Source organism: Crinia signifera, chromosome 6 (assembly GCF_055691185.1).
Source record: "Crinia signifera chromosome 6, ASM5569118v1, whole genome shotgun sequence".
Classification (NCBI taxonomy): domain Eukaryota; kingdom Metazoa; phylum Chordata; class Amphibia; order Anura; family Myobatrachidae; genus Crinia; species Crinia signifera.
In genome coordinates, this window is record NC_139222.1 from 197,443,356 (window position 1) to 197,464,334 (window position 20,979).

The 20,979-nt window shown below is 42.8% G+C and overlaps 1 protein-coding gene across 1 annotated transcript in view; it reads left to right on the top strand.

The window, feature by feature from the left end:
• Positions 1 to 2,464: 2,464 nt before the first annotated feature.
• Positions 2,465 to 20,979, top strand: part of NDST2 (N-deacetylase and N-sulfotransferase 2) — a 128,972-nt gene continuing 110,457 nt past the window's right edge. Inside the window, exon 1 of the mRNA XM_083148568.1 lies at positions 2,465 to 2,602. The gene's annotated coding sequence lies outside the window, so the exon portion shown is untranslated. The remainder of the gene's footprint in view (positions 2,603 to 20,979) is intronic.

Here is a 20,979-nt window from a genome sequence, read left to right on the forward strand (position 1 = left end):
GGTCAGTGACCCCTCACATCCCCTTGCATGGTTGCAAGGGTAAATGGCAGTGGGAGGGTGGGCATTACTGCAGGTGGCATCCGGTGTTACATAGCTTGCTAAGCAGCGAATTTTCACTGCTTAGCAAGTCAATCAGAATCATCCCTTATGTCAGTGGTTCCCAAACTGTGCGCCTAGGCTCCCTGGGGTGCCTCGGAGCACTTGCAGGGGTGCCTCGTTATGGTTGTCCAGAACCAATTCAAATTATTTATGGTCAATGTAATAGGCAAAATCAGTGCTTGTGGTTTCCAGTTTTTAAATATGTGGATAAACAGAAGTGAATTCTGTCCCTCACCACAGAACTGGACCTAAGGATGACATATAAGCACAACTTATTTCATTTAATAATGTTTTCTGAATTCTCGGTAGCAAACTTTGCACCTATGGGTGCCTTAGGCAGAAAGGAGGTAGCACACCAATATAGCGCTGACAGCGTTCTCAAAGGAAGGGAGGTCGATTGCACCCAGGTGAGGATTAATAATGGAAATGTCACCAATAATATGTCCTCCCACTTGATTGCAAGATTTTCACATCCACTTTCTCCAGTTAGAAGTACACTTTTTCAATCACCCCTCAGCAGCATAATGATTTTGATATGCAAGGAATCAGAGAAGGTACATAGTGCATAACTTCAAAACAAACAGAGTTTTATTCAGATGTAAACTTACAATTTTTAAAAGAAATGACAGCATGTAATGGTTGGTGAGAGTCGCTCAGTCCCCAGGTCCTTGGAGTATAGGTGGTGGAGGTCCCAGTTCCGGATCTGTTATGCCTCTATTTACCCAGCAAGTTCCTTAGGATTGCAGCAACAAGCACACGCGTTTCGGATCCACTGATCCTTCGTCAGACGCAAAAATTGTAAGTTTACATCTTAATAAAACTCAGTTTGTTTTGAAGTTATGTACTATGTACCTTCTCTGATTCCTTGCATATCAAAATCATTATGCTGCTGAGGGGTGACTGAAAAAGTGTACTTCTAACTGGAGAAAGTGGATGTGAAAATCTTGCAATCAAGTGGGAGGACATATTATTGGTGACATTTCCATTATTAATCCTCACCTGGGTGCAATCGACCTCCCTTCCTTTAAGAACGCTGTCAGCGCTATATTAGTGTGCTACCTCCTTTCTGCCTATTGTACTTTAATTTGGGTGCTTGGAATGACGCCCCAGCACTACTGATTAAGCAGAAGACAGATCATTATTGTGTGCGCAGATAGACTCTCAACTTCTTTTTCTGTTGTTCTATCCTAGGGGTGCCTTGACAAATATTCTGATAATCTAGTGTGCCATGATGCAAAAAAGTTTGGGAACCACTGCCTTATGTGTAATAAGGGCACTACTACTGTGGGCATTACATGTATAAGGAGCAATACTGTAACATGAATAACGGGCACTACTGTATGTCTTAATATGAGTAAGAGGCACTTCTATGTGTTGTAATATGAATCAGGGGCACTACATTTGGTATAATGTGAATATGATTGTGCTACTGTGTAGCGTAATGTGAACAAATGTTTAGTTTGAAGAGTGGCAGAATACACTTGCACTGGCCCAGGCTCTGCCTAATAGTGATGGTGGCTGGTGGCAGAGGAATTGAGTTCCACCTCTCCAGGACCACTATAAGGAACTGATCCAAACGCCGGAAAGCTGCACTGAACAGGCTCCAAACAGGGGCTTGTAGTCTCCCGTCCAGAGGGGCGCCTGTGACAGCTGTCACCAGGGAGATGGGGAAGGAGGAGTGTACACTACAGACTCCAGAATGGAACAGTTTAATGACTGGAGCCTGTACATTCTGGCGTTCCGGGTCAGGTTTTTACCCATCCCCCCACTTTAAACTCTGCAAATACTATACAGCACTTTATGCAATCTGCATACAGTATAAAGTTCCTCTTGCTCGGGCATTCCTCTCGTGTTATGTATTAGTGCTCTACCCTTAGTAGTACCAGGGCGCTGCTAACTGGCACTGCCCCGTCCCCAGGGCTCTGTCTGTAGCACTCCAGTATGTACATAGGTCTCCATAGGCGTGTGCATGTCCCTGATCACATGCATGTCTGTGCCATATGAGCGTGCATGCCCTGTATGTCAGTACACGTGGACATGCCTCCGGGGAGGTGTGCGTTATGTGGCGTGTGAGGGCTAGAGAACATATGTGTGTGGGTGTGCATGGTACATGTATACATGCCCCTATGCCTCCTCACCCGCGCCTGTAGCTCTCCCCGAGCTGTCTGCTTACTGGGTCCCGGGGCGGTCCGGGCAGCAGGGGGCGGTATCTCGGGAAGGAGGGGGCCGTTGCTGTTATTGTTGCCGCGCTGCTGCTGCTGGGAGAGCTGCTGCTGCTGTCGGGCTGGCGACGGAGGCTGGACACGAACGGAATCGGTCCCCGGACAGCAGCGCCGCCACCGGAGCGGGAAGAGGGGGGTGCCAGGGGCGGAGAACCCGAGGAGATACTACCGGCGGGGGGAGGGGATCTCGGGAACAACTTCCTGGCTACCGAGGATTTGCTGTCCAAGATCCCGGGCTGTCTGCTCCTGCACTGCCCGAGGGGAGGCTCCGGAGTCTGCAGGTAGGATACGCGTTCTGCCACATGGAGGTGCGGGGGGAGGGGGCGTCAGGCTGGCGGCTGGGGGAGTGTGAGGGCATCGCTAGGGTCATAGGGTGATGGGGCAACATGTTCCCGGTGGTGTCATTACCTGGGGCAGGAGGGCTGGACTTGTGTTAGGGGCACCAGGGCTCCGTAGCGTGGGGCACTTGCCTACAGGCTGCATAAATGTATATAATGTGGGAACTGGCTGTACTGGTGTGTCTAGTGGTCTACGTGTGGGGGCATTTGGCTGTATGATAGAGTGGTCTGCGCATGGGGGCATATGGATCTATGGTAGAGTGGTCTACGCGTGAGGGCATTTGTCTGTATGGTAGTGGGCTGCACGTGGGGGGGCATTTGGCTATATGGCACAGTGGTCTTTGAGCGGGGGCATTTGGCTGTATGGTACAGTAGTCTGCGCGTGGGGGCATTTGGCTATATGGTACGGTACAGTAGTCTGCGCGTGGGGGCATTTGGCTATATGGTACAGTACAGTGGTCTGCGTGTGGGGGCATTTGGCTGTATGGTACAGTGGTCTGCGCGTGGGGGCATTTGGCTGTATGGTACAGTACAGTGGTCTGCGCGTGGGGGCATTTGGCTGTATGGTACAGTACAGTGGTCTGCACTTGGCTGTATGTTAGTGTTCTGTACGTGGGGGCATTTGGGTAAATGTAAAGCTGCCAGTGCACCTAAAAATGTATTGTTTAATCTGTTTGGTTAAAACAAAAACTCTTGGTATCCTATGGGTGCAATTGACAAGTGACCATTTGCACCCAAACACTGAAAAACAGACAGAAATTCTCAATTAGACACATTGGTTAAATGTCTGAGTGTTTTTGTCATGTGCTCCCATATGTTACCAGATTTTTTATTCAACCGATTTGGAAAATAAATTTTTACTTGTATATTTGTGTAAGGAAGATACTGGCTAGTAGAATGTATGTACAACAAGTCCTAGATGCCAGTGCATTGTGAAGAAAAAAAATAGAATATATAAAAATACATTAAAAAATGTCTCAGGTCTACTGTCAACAGTAAAATTAATAGAGGTGATGTAGGTGATGGTCTTGGTGCACTTGGTCTCACAATCTTCCAAATAAAGCTGAATATAAGGGATATAGTTAATGTAAAAAAGGACTGTACATCTGAAATGGCGTGGCTGAAGTAGGCATTCGTGACTACATTTGAGGTTTATAAAAGTGAAGGGCCAGTGACATTGGTCACTTATGGTTCTACATGAGACTAAGGTGATTTGATGAATTTACAGGGATTAAGAGAGAGATGTATCAAACCCTGGGAAGTGCTTAAATGGAGCAAGATAAGATGGGAACACACTAGAAGTGTACCCAGCCTGCCATTGCTGCCAACTAGTCCAGCTGGGGGAGCCATGTGACATGCTGAAAGCACAAGTGCCGGATGACTGCCCGACAGTCGGTACTCCAACATCGGAATCCCAACTATTTAAATGCCTGACAGTCGGGATCCGGACTGACAAGGGCTATTCTCCCTTGTAGGGGTCCATGACGAAGCGAGCCACCAAGCCCGCAAGGGACTTCTTTGCGCTCGCCCCCCTGTCGGAACACTGGCAGCCTGGATTCCTATGTCGGGATACTGACCGTCGGAATCCTAATTGTTGGACCGCCATACCACACCCATAAAACACTGCTAGCAACATCCTCTATTGGTTCTGCTGCACAGTCAACAGGGGAAGCCACTAGCAGTACCCTTCAGGAGGGCTAATATAATAGCTAGGCACCCAATATGTATCTAATATCATCTATTGTAGTGGTTCATAAGCTCGACCCTCGGGAACCCACACAGGTCATGTTTTCCAGGTCACCTGCAGGAGCACTGTGTATCACCAATGGTCACATTCTAAAAAGCTGCAGTGCAAGTTTGAGAACGTTAAATTACCAACCAATCAGTGTCCAGCTGCCATTTTATATGCTGTGTGAAATTGCTTTTCTAAATGACCGATGTTGATTGGTTGTCACTTTAGTTCTCTCCGAAACTTAATACATCTAGCCCTACATTCTGTTCAGTAACTGGTCTGTAGACACTGTATGCTTTTACTTCTTTAAAGTGTCACAATGCATCTGTCTCCTCATTTGCATAAAGCCCCATGCATATGGGGCTATTCTGCTAAGCGATGTGGGGCAGGTGATTTCCCCGGTGGCTAGACCGCCCGTACACATGTAGCGATGTACGTATGGACGATCTGTGCTAACTCAGTCTTTTTTTATGCAAGAGCAGTTGATATTATTTTTTATTTAAGTTATTTATAAAGCACACACATTCCGCAGCGCTTTACAGAGAATATTACAATCTATATTCCCTACCTCATATGCATGCACACACATCATTCTAAGGTAATTTTGTTGCATTCTGGTAATTTTGTTGCGAGCCAATTAACCTAACAGTATATTTTTGGAATGTGGGAGGAAACCCACGCAGGCGTGGAAGAATATACAAGCTCCAAACAGTTAGGGCCATGGTGTAGATCAAACCCATGTCCTCAGCGCTGTGAGGCAGTAATGCTAACCATTACAGTCTGTGCTGCCCATCTATCTAGTTCTTGACTGCATGTGCTAAATATCTGAGTGGGCGATGGTGACTACGTTACCATGCATCGCCATCACTATGGGGCAATGTGTACCTAATATCAGATCTAAACAGATTGCTTCGAAAATAAGCAAAGATTACTCCTTGTATACATCCTAAGAACACTTGGTTTATGTAACACATTTAAATTGTGTGTTTACATAAACAAAATAATCATATTTACTTATATAATGTGACACAAAGAAAATGTTACAAACACCGCAGGACGGTGTTTAACCCCCTTGAATGACAAGTCACTGTTATACAGTTTAATAAGGATCTATTGATATGCATTAATACCCCTTTCACATCGCACTTTTAAAACGGTATATTGCCGTTTTTTTTCCATTTTAAAACGTTTAAGGCTGCAGTGGGAAAGTGCCAGAGTTGATTTACCGGTTAAAGTTAACCGGTATTTCAACACGGTTAAAAAGCAGAGTCCCACACGTTTTAAAGCCGTTTTTTAGGCAGTGTGAATGGATCTATTTCAATGGCTTGAAACGTGTCCCTTGGGGGTTAAACGGGTTGAATGTTTGAATGGTATTAAATGATTTTTAAAACGGTTTTCACCTCAAGGCTCTGACCCGTTTTAAAGTCCCATTTAAGAATACCGTGTCATTACCCATTTCTGCAATGTGAAAGCAGTATTATACTGCTTTCACATTGCAGAAATGGGTAATGACACAGTATTCTTAAATGGGACTTTAAAACGGGTCTGAGCCTTGAGATTTTTCACATTGCAGGTGAAATCCCTTTTAAAAATCATTTAATACCATTCAAACATTCAACCCGTTTAACCCCCAAGGGAAACGTTTCAAGCCATTGAAATAGAGCCATTCACACTGCCGAAAAAACGGCTTTAAAACGTGTAGGACTCTGCTTTTTAACCGTGTTGAAATACCAGTTAACTTTAACCGGTAAATCAACTTTGGCACTTTCACATTGCAGCCTTAAACGTTTTAAAATGGGGAAAAAAACGGCAATATACCGTTTTAAAAGTGCGATGTGAAAGGGGTATTAGGCTTCCTCAATTACTATACGTTTACGTTTGCACAGAGGTGTGGTTGTAGATCTTGTAAGTTACTCTTTGTTTATAGAATAGTTTTATGGGTGTGGATCAGTTGGTCACCAGCAAGTTGTTAGACATGTGTTTAGGTCGGCATGCAGGAAGTCGACATGAGTCTAGGTCGACAGGGTCATTAGGTCGACAGTCAAAAGGTCGACATGGGGTTTTTCACAGGTATTTTTTTACCCGAATGTCGACATGGACACAGGTTAAAGTGCACCGCGTCCCCTCGCATAGCTACCTGCACTCGCCCTGCTTCGGGCTCGGTGCCTCGCTACACTTGGCATACTAACTAATTCACCCACCACGCCTTAGTGGACGGTAGGGCATAAAATACCGCCTGTCGGCTCGAATGATTGTGAAAAACCCCATGTCGATCTAGACTCATGTCGACCTAATGACTGTCTAACAACTTACTGGTGACCCAATGACCATATCCCTTCTTTATGTTGGCTGAGGTATGGAATTTTTCTTAAAAACAAAGAAACAAAAATTTGTTTTATATTTGTTTATATGTAATAAAACACCAGGATTCAACTTATTTTATAACACATTAGTACACTAAAGTTATAAATGAGCAGAATATATGCCTTGATGACAGTTTGTGGTATTGTAGAGTTCCCTTTGTTCTACAGGATCTCTGCCAACCTGTTCTGGGTGGACAACAAGTTTTTTGTGCTGCAGACTTTTGGGGTGGTAATAAATTACTAAATGTTAATAGTCTATCAAGCATAGCATGCCAAAAAGTAGTGCTGCATTTAGTTCTATCTGTAGAGCACTAGAATCTATTTCAGTTGGTAATTTCTTAATCTTACTGCCTCCGTCAAAGAGCATGTTGAAAATGCATGCATTAGAACATTATGTGAAAAAAATTCTTGGCAGTGAGATGTGATTCATTTGTGTATTGGGTTACTGTTCTACCTTCACAAAAGGGGAAAGAAAAACGCAAGGGGAGTTCATATTGCATTGTCTGCAGCTTTCTCTCTGCTGAAAACCATTTTATGGTTCTGTTAATCTTTGCAGGGTGTTAGGATTCCACATTTGGATTGCTAGACCTGTTTTTCTGTGTGTTTATAGTGTGGTTTGTTTTTCCAAGTGAAATAAAGTCTTGCTCATGTTGCTGGTTTATTTGGAAACAAAAAAAGGGTTAAACATAAGGACACACATTAAGTTTCAATGATTTATCCTGTTGTGCTGCCCTGTATGTCAATATGTGCATTTGATTTGCATTGATCAGTCTACAGTACTGTATGTCACTGAGCAATGTGTTCTGCCAGTTTAGCAGTATGGCTAAAGTTTCCTTCTGAAATTGGAACACATCAATTTTAATTTTTATATACATTATTGTTTCATAGTGTTGGACTAAGAAGAAAGTATACTTTGATATGTCTGGCAATGAATGAAAGTCACTCAGTTTTCAAGCGTGTTTAAATATGAGATAGTTCATCGGGAGATAGGGCTCTTATACTGGATAGGGCTCTTATACTGTATGTAGCGTTTGCTTGTTAACAAGCAAAATCTGTGAAATGCAATTTTTTTTTGTTTACACTAGTTAGGGGGGAACCATAACCATTGATGTCTTTTAAATATAATTTTGGGAACTCTTACATAGAATTTGACATTCGAAAAAAAACAGTTGCCCTCCTTCTCTCTCTCTCTTTTTTTTTTTTTTTTTTTTTTTTTTACGTGTTCGTAACATTAAACCCATTTGATCCTAGTTCTTGGTAAAGATATTCATATTCCTTTCCCAAATGTATTTAAATTGCTCTACTGTCTCGGCCTCTACCACCTCTGACAGGAGGCCAGTCTACTACCCTTTCTGTGAAGTAATTTTTCTTTGTTTCCACTGAAAATGCCACCCTTCAGTTTTAGTGCATGTAATTGTGTCTGTTACCTATCTTCCTTTCACGAATGTTTCTCTGGACTTAAAACATAATATATATCTCTGCTTAAGCTATATCATCCATTTGCATTGTATTGACATCCATCCGGGATGGTGATGCTTTAATACTTTGTACTGGTATCATCAATAGCTGAAAACACAACGGCAAAGATGTTCTGTGGGGTTTATTTTTTCTTCTAGTATTCTACACAATGATAGCGTTTTATTCTATTAACTGGCTTTTGCCTGAAGCTTTGCCCACGTGCATGTCTGTTAGTGCTTAATAGAACGAACATGCGCCAACTGTAGAGTCCGGTCTTACCTTTATTTCTCCTCTCCCTGCTGTAACATTAAGATAAAACACACCTCCAAATTCATCCAGTAGTTTTTGTGTGATACCGGAGCAGACAAAAATTCCACTTTTTTTTCCCGTATCCGTAGTTCCTGAACATTCCCTAGAATTATTTTCAAAACAAAACTTCAGACACAGCCCTTAGTTTTATTATATGTGTGTTAATGCATGCATATTATTATACTATAATCTACAACCATAAACTGGTCTAAAAGCTATTTGCACATACATTGAATTGTTTTCTCCTTTAACGCACCAATTTATTTAACCTAGAGATCTAAGTCAATGTCACTAATCTGGCCCTGACCAGTTTTGATGCGAGAGAGATGGGTAACCTTTTAGGGGGTAACAACCATATTGCCTGAAGGAAAAGTAATGTTTCACTGTCTGTAAAATTGATGCACATTTGGACTGTATTTAATTCACACAGTGGATCAATTAAAATGTTTCTGTGGAGGATGTTTTTAGGTCATTGCAGTAATTATTAGATGCATCATGATGTTGCCTAGGTTCCCAGGCAGATGGTTCTTTTGGGTTAAAATTATAATTTTGCCTTACTCTTTGCCCTTTTTTTTTTTTCTCTTTTAAGTGCCATTTCTTCTTTCACACATCAATTTGCTCATCTACAACATGTTTCTTTACCCACATACTAGTCAAACACCAAAATTTAATCTTTTAATTGTACATTCCTGGAATTTACAGGCTTTTCCTCCCCAAATGCTATCACAAAGTTATTTTATCATTTAATAAAACTTTAACTACATAAAATATTTTGATCTCAGAAGGGGCACACTGTACACGGTGCGATTTTCGCTACAGCCGATTTTGACTAATACATTACAAGTGACGTAGTTGAAATTGCCTTGCCTGCTCCATTTTTCCATGAGATACCTATCTCACGGGCTGCGCACCGGTATATAAAGCAGGGGAAACGCTGATATTTTCACTAACTTTTTTTTCAAAATCGAAAGCCATTGATTCTACCATATATATGCACCTATAGGCCTAGATTCAATTGCTTGCACCGTTGGCAACCGCTGTCTGCGGTAATGCTTCTAGCACAGTGTGGTCTGTATATCGGCACTGATATGCAAACCAGACCTGTGCTAGAAACACCACAGCAGACCGCGACACCCCAGGCAGGGAACAGGAACTGCATGAGTTTTCAAAGATAGCGGGTGCTAGAATGAACACTATATTAGTATTCTTGATCATGAAAGGGTAATGTATTATTAATCATAACCATATATGAGATAACACTCCAATTGCAAGTTATGCACTTGACTTAGAAAGAAATGAGCTATTGGGGCTAGTACTTAGGGCCTAAGAATTGCCAAGAGCTTTTAAGTGGTGTTAGACTTAATATGAAATGGCCATTTGCTGTAACTAACTGCTATCATTTACGCAAGAGAATCACAGACCATTTCGTAGTATAGAAGTGTAATGAATGTGTCTGAATGAGCTCCTCATCAGAACATGCAAGACACAAGAGAGAATGTCCTTTACACTCCTGTAGTCCATTATGGATAAACCCCGGTTTCCTTTCAGTGTGCAATCAGCCTGAGAAATACTTACCTGACATTCAAGACCTTAAATATGGCTTTTTATGTGTGAGTGACCAGCCCTCTTAAAAAGGTGCCTATTGACATCTTCATATACCATTTAAAACACAAATGTAGATCACTGTGTGTGCAATACCCAGGTTCTCTATTACAGACAGCTATATGCTTTTGGCATGTATTGTTGCCTTTCAGTGGCGGAGTTTCGGTCCCAGTTGCTACAACCGTATATAGTAATGCCTTTATAGAAAATCAGTGTTTGATTTAAGAAAACATAAACCAAGCTGGCTTTTGATCTACATAAAGGTTGTTGGTTGAGTGCCTTATTAAAAAAAAAAAAATATGACCATTAAATGCTAATAAATACACAGTACCATCTAAGTTTTAAGCTGTCATAACGGATAATGTTTTAAGCTATGGTTTGCACAAGTTGCCGGGCTCGTTCTGCCGAGAACGTCCGGGAAGTGACGAGCTGCCGGCTGCAGCTCACCTCTTCCCGGCCGCAACTCACGGCCACGCCCCCTTCTTGCTCCCCGGCAGGCAGGACATTGAATCCCGCCGCATGTTCTCGGTCGAGGTGAACGGGACTGGGTCACGGCGGTCAAGCAAGCTCGACTGCCGTGATCCTCACATTGAATACCCCCTAAGTGTTCCCTGAAAACTCACCTCTTCAGGCAAGCCTATCAAATTTAGGTACCACCCACTCATGTATTATCTATAGTTTCCCTTCTGGACTTGGTGGGACTGCTATTCTATTACTGGTGCCTGTCCTTGTGTTTCCCTCCTTTATCCCTATAGATTGTAAGCTTGCAGCAGGGCCCTCCTTCCTCCAAGTCTGTCTGTCTGTTACCTAGTTTGTTCTATCACTGTCTACAATTGTAAGCGCAGCGGAATTTGCTTCGCTATATAAGAACTGTACATAAATAAAATAAATAAATACAATTAGAAATCAAGTTTGATACCTGTCCCTTAGGGGGAGCAATTGAATTAACGGCTATGACCGCAACACGTTATTGGAACATTTTCTGTTCTGTAACCACCAACATCTAATTTTTCCCGTTCACCCCATAAACACAGAGATTCACTTAATAACGGCAATGTACAGAGACCGTATTCTACCATGATGTGTGCAGCCAATCATTGCAGACAATGTACAGAGACAGTATTCTACCATGATGTGTGCAGCCAATCATCGCAGACTACAGCATTTAATATAGGCCTTTGTAATGGATTTGTGCAGTTGAGCAGTAGCATGATTTCATTGTAGTCTTTAAACCCTTTGAGTGCCAACATCTCAGGGAGAGATGTGCAAAATATCCACTAAAAATGCTCTCACATTTGTTATATAAATTCAAATAAAATGTTAAAATAAGACTGGAATTGAGAAACAAAGAAACAATTGTCATTCTGTTATTTTTATTACGTAAGCACAGGTGTACATTTCTGTGCAGGTGTGCTGCTTTGCACCCATCACAGTGTCCTATGTAAGGTATGATTATTTTTTGCTGATTAAAAATGGCCTGAGTTTTGACAGACGTTCATTAGCGCGCATTTGTAGTCTGTTTTTTATTGACGGAAAAGGGACTCACAATCATGGGATAACACATGGGATCCAAGATCATTTCCTGATCGCATATGTTTTTGTTGCTCCAGGGCTGTTTGGTACCCAAGGCACCCAAAGCATAATCCCCAATAAGTGCCACATATCGGACAGCCCTGGGCAAATCCATTAACTGTGGTAAATTGCCACAGCTAATTAAATTCTGGCCTATATCCAGCCAGAAGTCTATTGCCACAGTAGGAAAGGTTTTCTCATTGTTTGACTGTATCTATATGGAAATGTTGAGATTCAGGCTTGCTATGCATGCTTCGAAATAGGCTCACTGTCTCAATACAATTGGCCTGATCTGAACTTAATCCATCCAATCTCTTCTTTTGATAAATCCGGTTAACAGATCACCACGATCTGTCTGGCTGTGCATTCTGACACTTACCTGCTTTGGGGAAGATTTCCGTTGTTTGGCCATCCTAGTGTTTAGCCAAGCTGCAAACATTGGGCCTGATTCAGAGCGGATCACAAAAGCAAAATGTCAAATGGGCAAAAACCATGTGCATTGCAGGTGGGGTAGATGTAAATGTTCAGAGAGGCCTAAGGTACCCATACACGGTCCGATGCACGGGTGCAATGCACGTGCTGCCCGTACTTTTTGAACAAGATGCAATGTCAGGACTTTTGGCATATATTGCTGCCTTTCAGTGGTGGAGTTTTGTTCCTGGTTGTTTTAACTGTAGAAAATCAGGGTTTTTGTTTAATCCTAAAGGTGTCCATACACTAGTGCAATATACATGCGATTTGGTCACTTTTCACGCTATTCAATTGCAGCATATAATGGTATAAAAAGCTTCCAAATCACATGTATTTAACAGCAGATGCGATGCGCTGTAAGATGTGCATCGAGTTATAGCCTGCAAGTCGCACTGCCAGCAAGCAAGATCTGTCGGATCGCATGTGATATATTGCTTGCAAAACGACCGTATACAACTTTTTGTATATGGCTCAAGGGGGGGCGCTGTCGACTTGTCCACTCTGAGAAGTCGCTTAGTGCCTTATTCTAGTTCACTCTTTCTGACAAAATCCTTCTAAGATGGACAAAACCATGTGCACTGCAGGGGGGCAGATGTTACTTGTGCAGAAATAATTAGATTTGGGTGGGGTTTTACTTCAAAGTGAGATCTATATTGCAGTGTAAAAATAAAGTAGTTAGTATTTACCCTGCACAGAAACAAAATAACTCCGCCAAATCTAATTCTATCTGCACATGTTACATCTGTCCCCCTGCAGTGCACATGGTTTTGTCCATCTAAGAAGGATTTTGTCAGAGTGAACTAGAATAAAGCCCTTAGTGCAGTGGTTCCCAAACTGTGCGCCTAGGCTCCCTGGGGTGCCTCGGAGCACATGCAGGGGTGCCTCGGTTTGGTTGTCCAGAACCAATTCAAATTATTTATGGTCAATAGGAAAAATCAGTGCTGGTCACTTCCAGTTTTTAAATGTGGATAAACAGAAGTGAATTTTGTCCCTCACCACATAACTGGACCTAAGGATGACATATAAGCACAACTTATTTAATTTAATATTGTTTTCTGGAATTCTCGGTAGCAAACTTTGCACCTAGGGGTGCCTTGTCAAATATTCTGATAATCTAGTGTGCCGTGATGCAAAAAAGTTTGGGAAGCACTGCCTTAGTGTATGGCTAGCTTTAGAACAAACTGTTGGGTCCTTAATGGTAAGTGACTACTAAGTAGGGGTAAATGTAATAGGGTGCGAGAAGCCAGGGGAGCAGGAGTTTGCCCGTTGTTTTTAAAGTGGCAATCTCCTGCTCTTCTGTCTTTTCGCCCTATAATGTATTGTATGTTTCCTATCTGAAGCATCCAAGCAAAGATACTTTTTTTAACATCATTAAAAAGTTTAAGCTGATTGCATGCATCTCCTTGTGGTGGCATATCCAATTTAAATAAATACATAAAATAAACCTGTTTGAGAGAGCTGAAATATAACGCAGAATTGCTGATGACCACCTCAGCAGTCTGCATATACAGGACAGATTCTAGTATGATTATTACAATAATATAATTAAACGCGTATGACAGAAAATAAGTCAAATAAAGAGAGTCACTATGTTGTGGAGGTCAGTGTTCATTTGCAACACTGCTAGCATGGATTCAATGGGTGCCAATTGATCATCCTTGTGGGTTCAAATAAATTTGCTGATCCAGTTTTTTTTTTTCCTGTGGTTGTGAGAAACAGCTGGCACGAGAGTCACAAAGAGGTTGGTATGGCTATTTTTATGAGCATGGTAGGTTAAAAAAAACTATACTGACCAGAACACCAAATATTTGTAAAGTGAAGATTATTGCTGTGGATGATGCTGATGACAGAAGTTGAAATGTTCTAAAGGTACACTAGTCCAACTTGTCTGAGGCACAAGTCAGACCTGATTTCCCGTGAACTCTCCGGGAGTCCTTACATCTGATTTGGTACTTGATGTGCCATTTTTTTGCTGGTGATTTATCCCGGGGAGCTGCCGGGGGAGTTTAAGGGAAATTTGATGCGATACATCACAGCTGCTAAAAAGCACCAGCGTTGTGCCCTGCTGGCTGCACATCCGGTTTATCTCATGTGTAACACGTCTCGCTTCCAACCCAATGCACACGAGACTGCGCATTGGATCAGATGGAATGTCACAATGCGACTTGGACACTTTTCACCCAATTTCTCTGCCCCATCCATTGGAAATCGGCTGCATATCCCTAGCCTTGTTCAGATGATGGAGGACGTCGTTAACAACCCACTGGAGCGCGCATCATTATAGATAATGTGTGTTTTTGTTAACGTTATCTTTAACAATATATTGTAAAGTTTGTACACTTCTTTAGAATTTGTAAACATATTACCAATAATCTGCCTGCCTGTGCTGTACATTCCTAGTGCATACTTTAGGAAGAACCGTTAAATAATCTTCATTCTAAACTTGTTGTCCTGAGACAATGCAAACAATCTTCCAGCAAAGCCTGATTAACTGTGTCCACATGGCCTAAGAGGGGATTAGCCAGACCTGCTGCTCTTGCAAGCCAGATAAATGGACTTGTTTCGGAGCTGCCAGCAGTCCTGCACTTCTGTTTTCATCCATTTCAAATACATTATTTTTCTTGATTTATATCATCAATGCCCACTTGCTGCCAACATGGCTATCTGGCATGACATTAGTTAAGGCTGCTCAAGTCCCCAAAGTGCTCTATATGTATCATTTGAAATCTTACACTATAATTGAAGCTGTGTTAAGTATATTTCTTTCAGATGGAAAATTGTAAATGTTCTCAAGATTGTTTGTTTCCTGTCAAACTAATGCTGTAGTGTGTCACCTCCCCGCAGTCTTCCAACGTCACCCGACTTGACACAGCCGATTTGAAACACAGCGGTATAGTGTCATGGTTAAGGGTTCTGAAGTTAATGACACTTTAAATAAAAATGTAAAGATTTGATTTGTTATTTTCCCAATATAGGAACAACCTGACACATTGGCCTGGATTGTACGTCTATTCTGCATGATAAAACGGACGTGCTCCCGACATTTATGTACTGTAATTCTACAACTTGAATCCTAGAGATACTTCACAAAAGTCCTAGTGGGAGTCGGTGTAGCTCTCGGTAACACCTCTTTTGCGCCAGCAGAGATTCCGGGCGCTGGTGTGGATCAATGGATTGACAATCTTAGGGTCTACGCTGAATGGTTGACATGCATTAGGTCGACAGATGAATGATTGGCACACAAATGGACAACATGGTTTCTGTGGGGTTTTGGGCCACATTTGGTTTATTTTATGTTATTTGACCACCATCAGTACAAGCGTCTACCCGCATGGGCTGGCTATGCTAGCTGCGCTTCGACCAGGTTACTATTCCCAATAAATGTCCATGTGGATAAGAAACTATGCAGATTTTGGGAGAATATGTGAAAAAAAAAAAAGTGTGTTGACTGTGCCGACCAATACTATAATAATTGCAATTATATTAATGTAAAGAAGATATTCAAATTAAACATGGTCAAGTTTCGCAAACATGAACCATTTATTCTCTAGCTCAGGGCTGGGCAACACCGGCCCTCCAGATGTTAATGAACTACACATCCCAGCATGCCTTGCATCAGTTTCAGCATGGCCACATAGCAAAACTAATGCAAAGCATCCTGGGATGTGTAGTTCATTAACATCTGGAGGGCCGATGTTGCCCAGCCCTTCTCTAGCTGATAAAGATCAAGTCAGTCTTACAAATAGAAGAGTAGACTGGCTTTGCTTGTATTGGCAGTAAAAACCAAGTTATACAATCTGGGAGATGGAGGCACATGACAAAGGTACCATTGTTTATAGAAACCAATCAGATTATGGGCCAGATTCTCTAAACTTCAAAAGTGATAAGATGGAGAGTGATAAACAGCCAGCCAATCAGCTCCTGTCTGACATTTTTCAAACAGAGTCTGTGACATGGCAGGTAGTAGCTGATTTGCTGTCTGTTTATCACACTCTATTTTATCACTTTTGATGCTTAGAGAATCTGGCCCTATGTCTTAAAAACATGATCAGCTACTGTGCTGGTTACTGCCTATTGATCTGTTTAAAATTCAGTAATTATCCATTAATTCCAAGGTATGTATATAATACAGAGTATTAACTATGTATGGTGTACCATAGGGTTAATATAATATGCACTTGTCAAACACAATAAGCTTACTCAGGTTTTAACTGCACTGCCCCTTATCTCTTAAATGGATTATTTGTGGCAAGCTGAGTTGGAAGCAAGCACTTGTTTATGACACTTTTTTCGAAATTGCACACAACAAGCAGATTAGTTCATTTAGGAAATTGACAGATAATATGGAATTCTCGGGAAAACGCCATCCATCTTAATGAATATTGTTGGCTTTACAAGTTCTGAAGAGTTTTTCCAGTTTGCTCCAATGAAGTTTGTCATGTTTTTAAATAAAAATACAAAATTGCATCTGCCTGTTGAATTTTGTTTAGGTAACCTCCCTAATACTCTTACTAATAATTACAGATTAATGATTCCTTTAAAATATTTGCGCTTATGTCATAGATGCTGACCCCACGCCTCTCTCTGCACCTCCGTTCAGGCCCGGATCTAATTAACTATTCTGCATTTTCCCCATGGGTAATGCGCATTTAATGCGTAACATGGATTCCCCACATGTTATTGTCCAGAGGCAATTGTTTTTTTAGTAATAGCTTTACGCTTTGAGGAAAATCTGGGATTCAGGACCTAATTGAATTAGGGGAAGCCTGTTGACTATTTGGTTATGCCCTCTATATACATCTGTTCACATTAAATGGAGAACTTGTTGAGGGAAGCAGAGCACCTCCATATGTGCAGTGCATGTCCTCATTTGTGATAAATGGCCCGGCACTCCCCCATTTTTGACACTGACTCTGCCATCCCACCCCAATTATTGACATTGACTGGCCCCTCCCCCAATAGTGGCGCTAACATTGCCGCGTCCGTTCCCTAGCTCTGCCCCTCCTTTGCGGCTCATCTGTGCATGCTGTTCCCTGCACCCTGCCAGCATCCTGACAGGATTACCAACTACATCTAAACCTGGGCATGCACTATGTAATCTTGCAGATTATCTGTGCAGATACTAGTATAATGTATGCCCAGGTTAAGGTCTCAAGGTATTTGTACATGGAACCAGAATGTTCCCAGATGCTATGATACAATGATTGATTATTTTAGCGCCAGGGTTCCAGGGAATGGGAAAACCTTATTATACCCCTTTCTCATCACAAAGCCAGATCACTAGGGTCTAGCGCTTTCAGATTAAGCACAGTCATTCATTATACAACGGGAAACCCAGGTTTAACCCTCCTTTATAACTGAAGTTGAATTGCCAGGTTGGTTGACCCAGGTTATAAGCTTTGGTGTGAAAGGGGTATTATTTACAGACTGGAGCTCATGAAGAGTAAGCCCCCATCCACTTTGCAGACCTATCTGAAGCTGCAAATCTCTTCAGATTTCCCTTGAACTCTCCTGTCTTTGCAGGAATCTGATCTGACCCTGGGCTAAATTTTCACTCCAGTCCCTCGTACACTATATGATTTGGGCCCGATGTCAGCCGGATCGGGAAGAGAAATCTACTCAAATCGGCCCAAATCGCAAGTGTAAGACATTTGATCGGATCCCATCTGCTTTTCGTGCATGTCTGAGGCCTGACAGGCTGCGCATAAGATAAACAATCAGCGGCACATCACTCGGTGCTAAGAATCCAATGCGGTACGGTAAGCGGGTCCCATGTGTGCTGGGCAGCAGGGAAAATTGAAAAATCCTATTCAAAAGACTGGGCTTGAAGCTGATTGACTGACTGAAAGTTCTCCCAGCTCCCCAGCCTTACATGCGGTAAATCTCCTGTAAATAAAATGGCACATCAAGTGCCAAATCTTATATGCTAGTATCTAAATCTAAAGATTTATCTGTCCAATTTGTCTGGAGAGAACTAAAATCTAGGAATGTATGGGAACATATGACCATCAACCATTCACTCTCAAACACCGGAAAATGGACAAAAAACGATTGTACAAATACATTTGTTAAATCAAATGGATTTTTCCAATTTTTGGAATGAACATTGTCTGTTTTCCAGTGTTTGGGAGCAGCTGTTCTATTCTCATATGATCCCATACATTACCAGATTTTTTTCCCACTGGATAGATTGTACAGATAAATCTTTAGGTCTGTATCTAGCATTATACACAAGTCTGTTTTTTGGAGCCTTCTTCGCTGTTGTTACAGTGTGCATTCTTCAGGGCCAAGTTTAATGGTGTCCATACACCAGGGCTTGACAAATTTCTAAAAAATCTAGGAGCCAGGATGAAAATAGTGACAGTGTGCGCCAAAAAGTAACACCATAATTCCTATTACATATGTCACATACCCATTACACATACCACAATGCCCATTACACATTATGCCACACTCCGAAAAACCTTTTGCATACTATACCACACACAATAATGGCCATTACATATACAACACACACCGCAATGCCCATTACATGGTGAACCAAACACCGTAATGTCCATTACATATAATACCACACAACGTAATGCCCATGGCATATTATGCCACAGTGCTGCTTACTTACATGCTCATTGCTATGGGTTTCTGGCTTGATGCCAGGCAGGAGCAGACTGAGAAAAAAATGACGGGGGGGGGGGGGGTGCCTCTGGTGTCTGGTGCCTCAGGTGTCTGTTGCCTCAGGAGCCTCTGCGTGAACAGCGGGTCCCCGTGGCTGGTTATACGATCAGCACTTACAGTAGCCTCGGGTTCCCCTGTTAAAACAAAGACACGTAAACAGATGGCCCCGCAGTGGGATATTATGTTCAATATAACAGCCAGCAAGGCGGCAGCCCATCAGAGCGGTGCACAGCTCTCCCGGCTGCCGCTGCATCAGAGCATTGTCACCTATTTCAAAACTTAAGCACGGAGCAGCATTGGTAGCTCCCGATTAGCTTGTGAGCTGCCTTGACTTATGTTATAGTCGCGCATCGGACCTGCTCTGATGCAGCGGCAGCCGGGAGAGTTGTGCACCACTCTGCCGGGCTGCCTGTTATAATGAACATAACCCACCGCAGCGCCATCTGTTTACGTGTCTGAAACGGGCACCCCAGGCTGCTGTATGTGCTGAAAGGATAGCAAGCCACGGGGAACAGCTGCTAACGCAGAGGCTGCTGCCAGCTCCCAGCCTCTCCATGTCCCTCTCCCGGCAGCCGGGAGAGTTGTGCCCTGCTCTGCCGGCTGCTGCCGCGGTGGCTCTTACCGTATATCTAACAGTATAACCCACAGCGGGGCCCGCTGCTCTAAAGCCACCACTCTGCCCGGGGGCTCTGCTTCCTGGCAAATCTGGTCGCCATGGCGACCTGGCCCCCGGGATTTGTCGAGCCCTGCCATACACAGAGCGATGTTATTTTGTACTAGATCACGCCGCATCTGATTACCCTTCACAGTGCGATCTAGACTAGGGCCCTTATTCAGATCTGATCACAGTACAAATTTGTTCTCAAAATGGGCAAAACTATGTGAACTGCAGGTGGGGCAAATGTAACATGTATATAGAAAGTTTTTTTGTGTGAGTTCTTTTGTTTCTATGCAGGGTAAATACTGGCTGCTCTATTGTAACACTGATTTCAGTTTTAACACACCCCACCCAAATGTAACTCTCTCTGCACATGTTACATTTGCCCCACCTGCAGTGCACATGGTTTTGCCCATTTTGAGAACAAATTTGTACTGCGATCAAATCTGAATAAGGGCCTAGATACGATCTAGTACAAAACATACTGCCTGCAATCAAAAATCGGTACTTATGTAATATCTGGGTTCCCGTTTTTCTTATGAGACCGCGTCCCCTCGCCACGCTTCGGGCACGGTGGCTCGCTGCGCTCGCCACACTATATAAAATCAACTCCATGCGTAGTTGGATAGTAGGGGTATGATAAAATGGGGTGCATTTAACATGGGAGCCCAGATAATACATAAGTACCCAAAAATCATTGTAAACTCCAAGCTGCCTTGTAAATTAAACTTACTGTCCTATTATTGACTACAGGATGGCACACCCAGTTAAGTTCTACTACATTTTTATAATGTCTGCATTCTTTTACTGATTTTTTTCATCTGTTCTTGCCAAATGTGTCCATTACTTGCATCTTTGTATGATCATGCATATAGGTTACTCAGGTACAAACTCACAATGACTAGATATCAAATTCCTTGTGATAATTATTGGACCAGCCAGTAGTTAAAGGTTCAATGGTTTGTATATTCCAAATAGGTAACAACACCACAGTGAGATCTAGGCCCTTATTCTGATTGACGCGGACTTTACCGCGTACTTACGGATCGCGTCTTTACGGCGTCTGCGCATGCGTGGAGAACGCTACGCGCATGTGCCACGCCTTGACTCGGTACCAGTTCGGCCAAATCCCGTCCAAAACTGTTCACCGCTATCAGTCGGGAAATAGGGGCGTATTATGGGCGTCATGCGGAATGACACATGGGCGTAGTTTCAAAGTGGGCAAAACGGGGCGGAAACATGGGCGGACACGGGGGAGTACACTTATGTTGGGGGGCGTACATTCGGAAACCACTCCGAATGCACGCGATCAAAAAGGGCAGAAATGTGCGGTGTCCACAAGTGTACTATTGCTTTGCGGACACCACTCGTTCATGCGGTAGGCGAACGTACGCCTAATGACTACAACCATTAACACCTGAACCCAATAGAATCTACTCCTTTACTCATTACTCACTAATAGGACGCTTGTCAGTGCTTT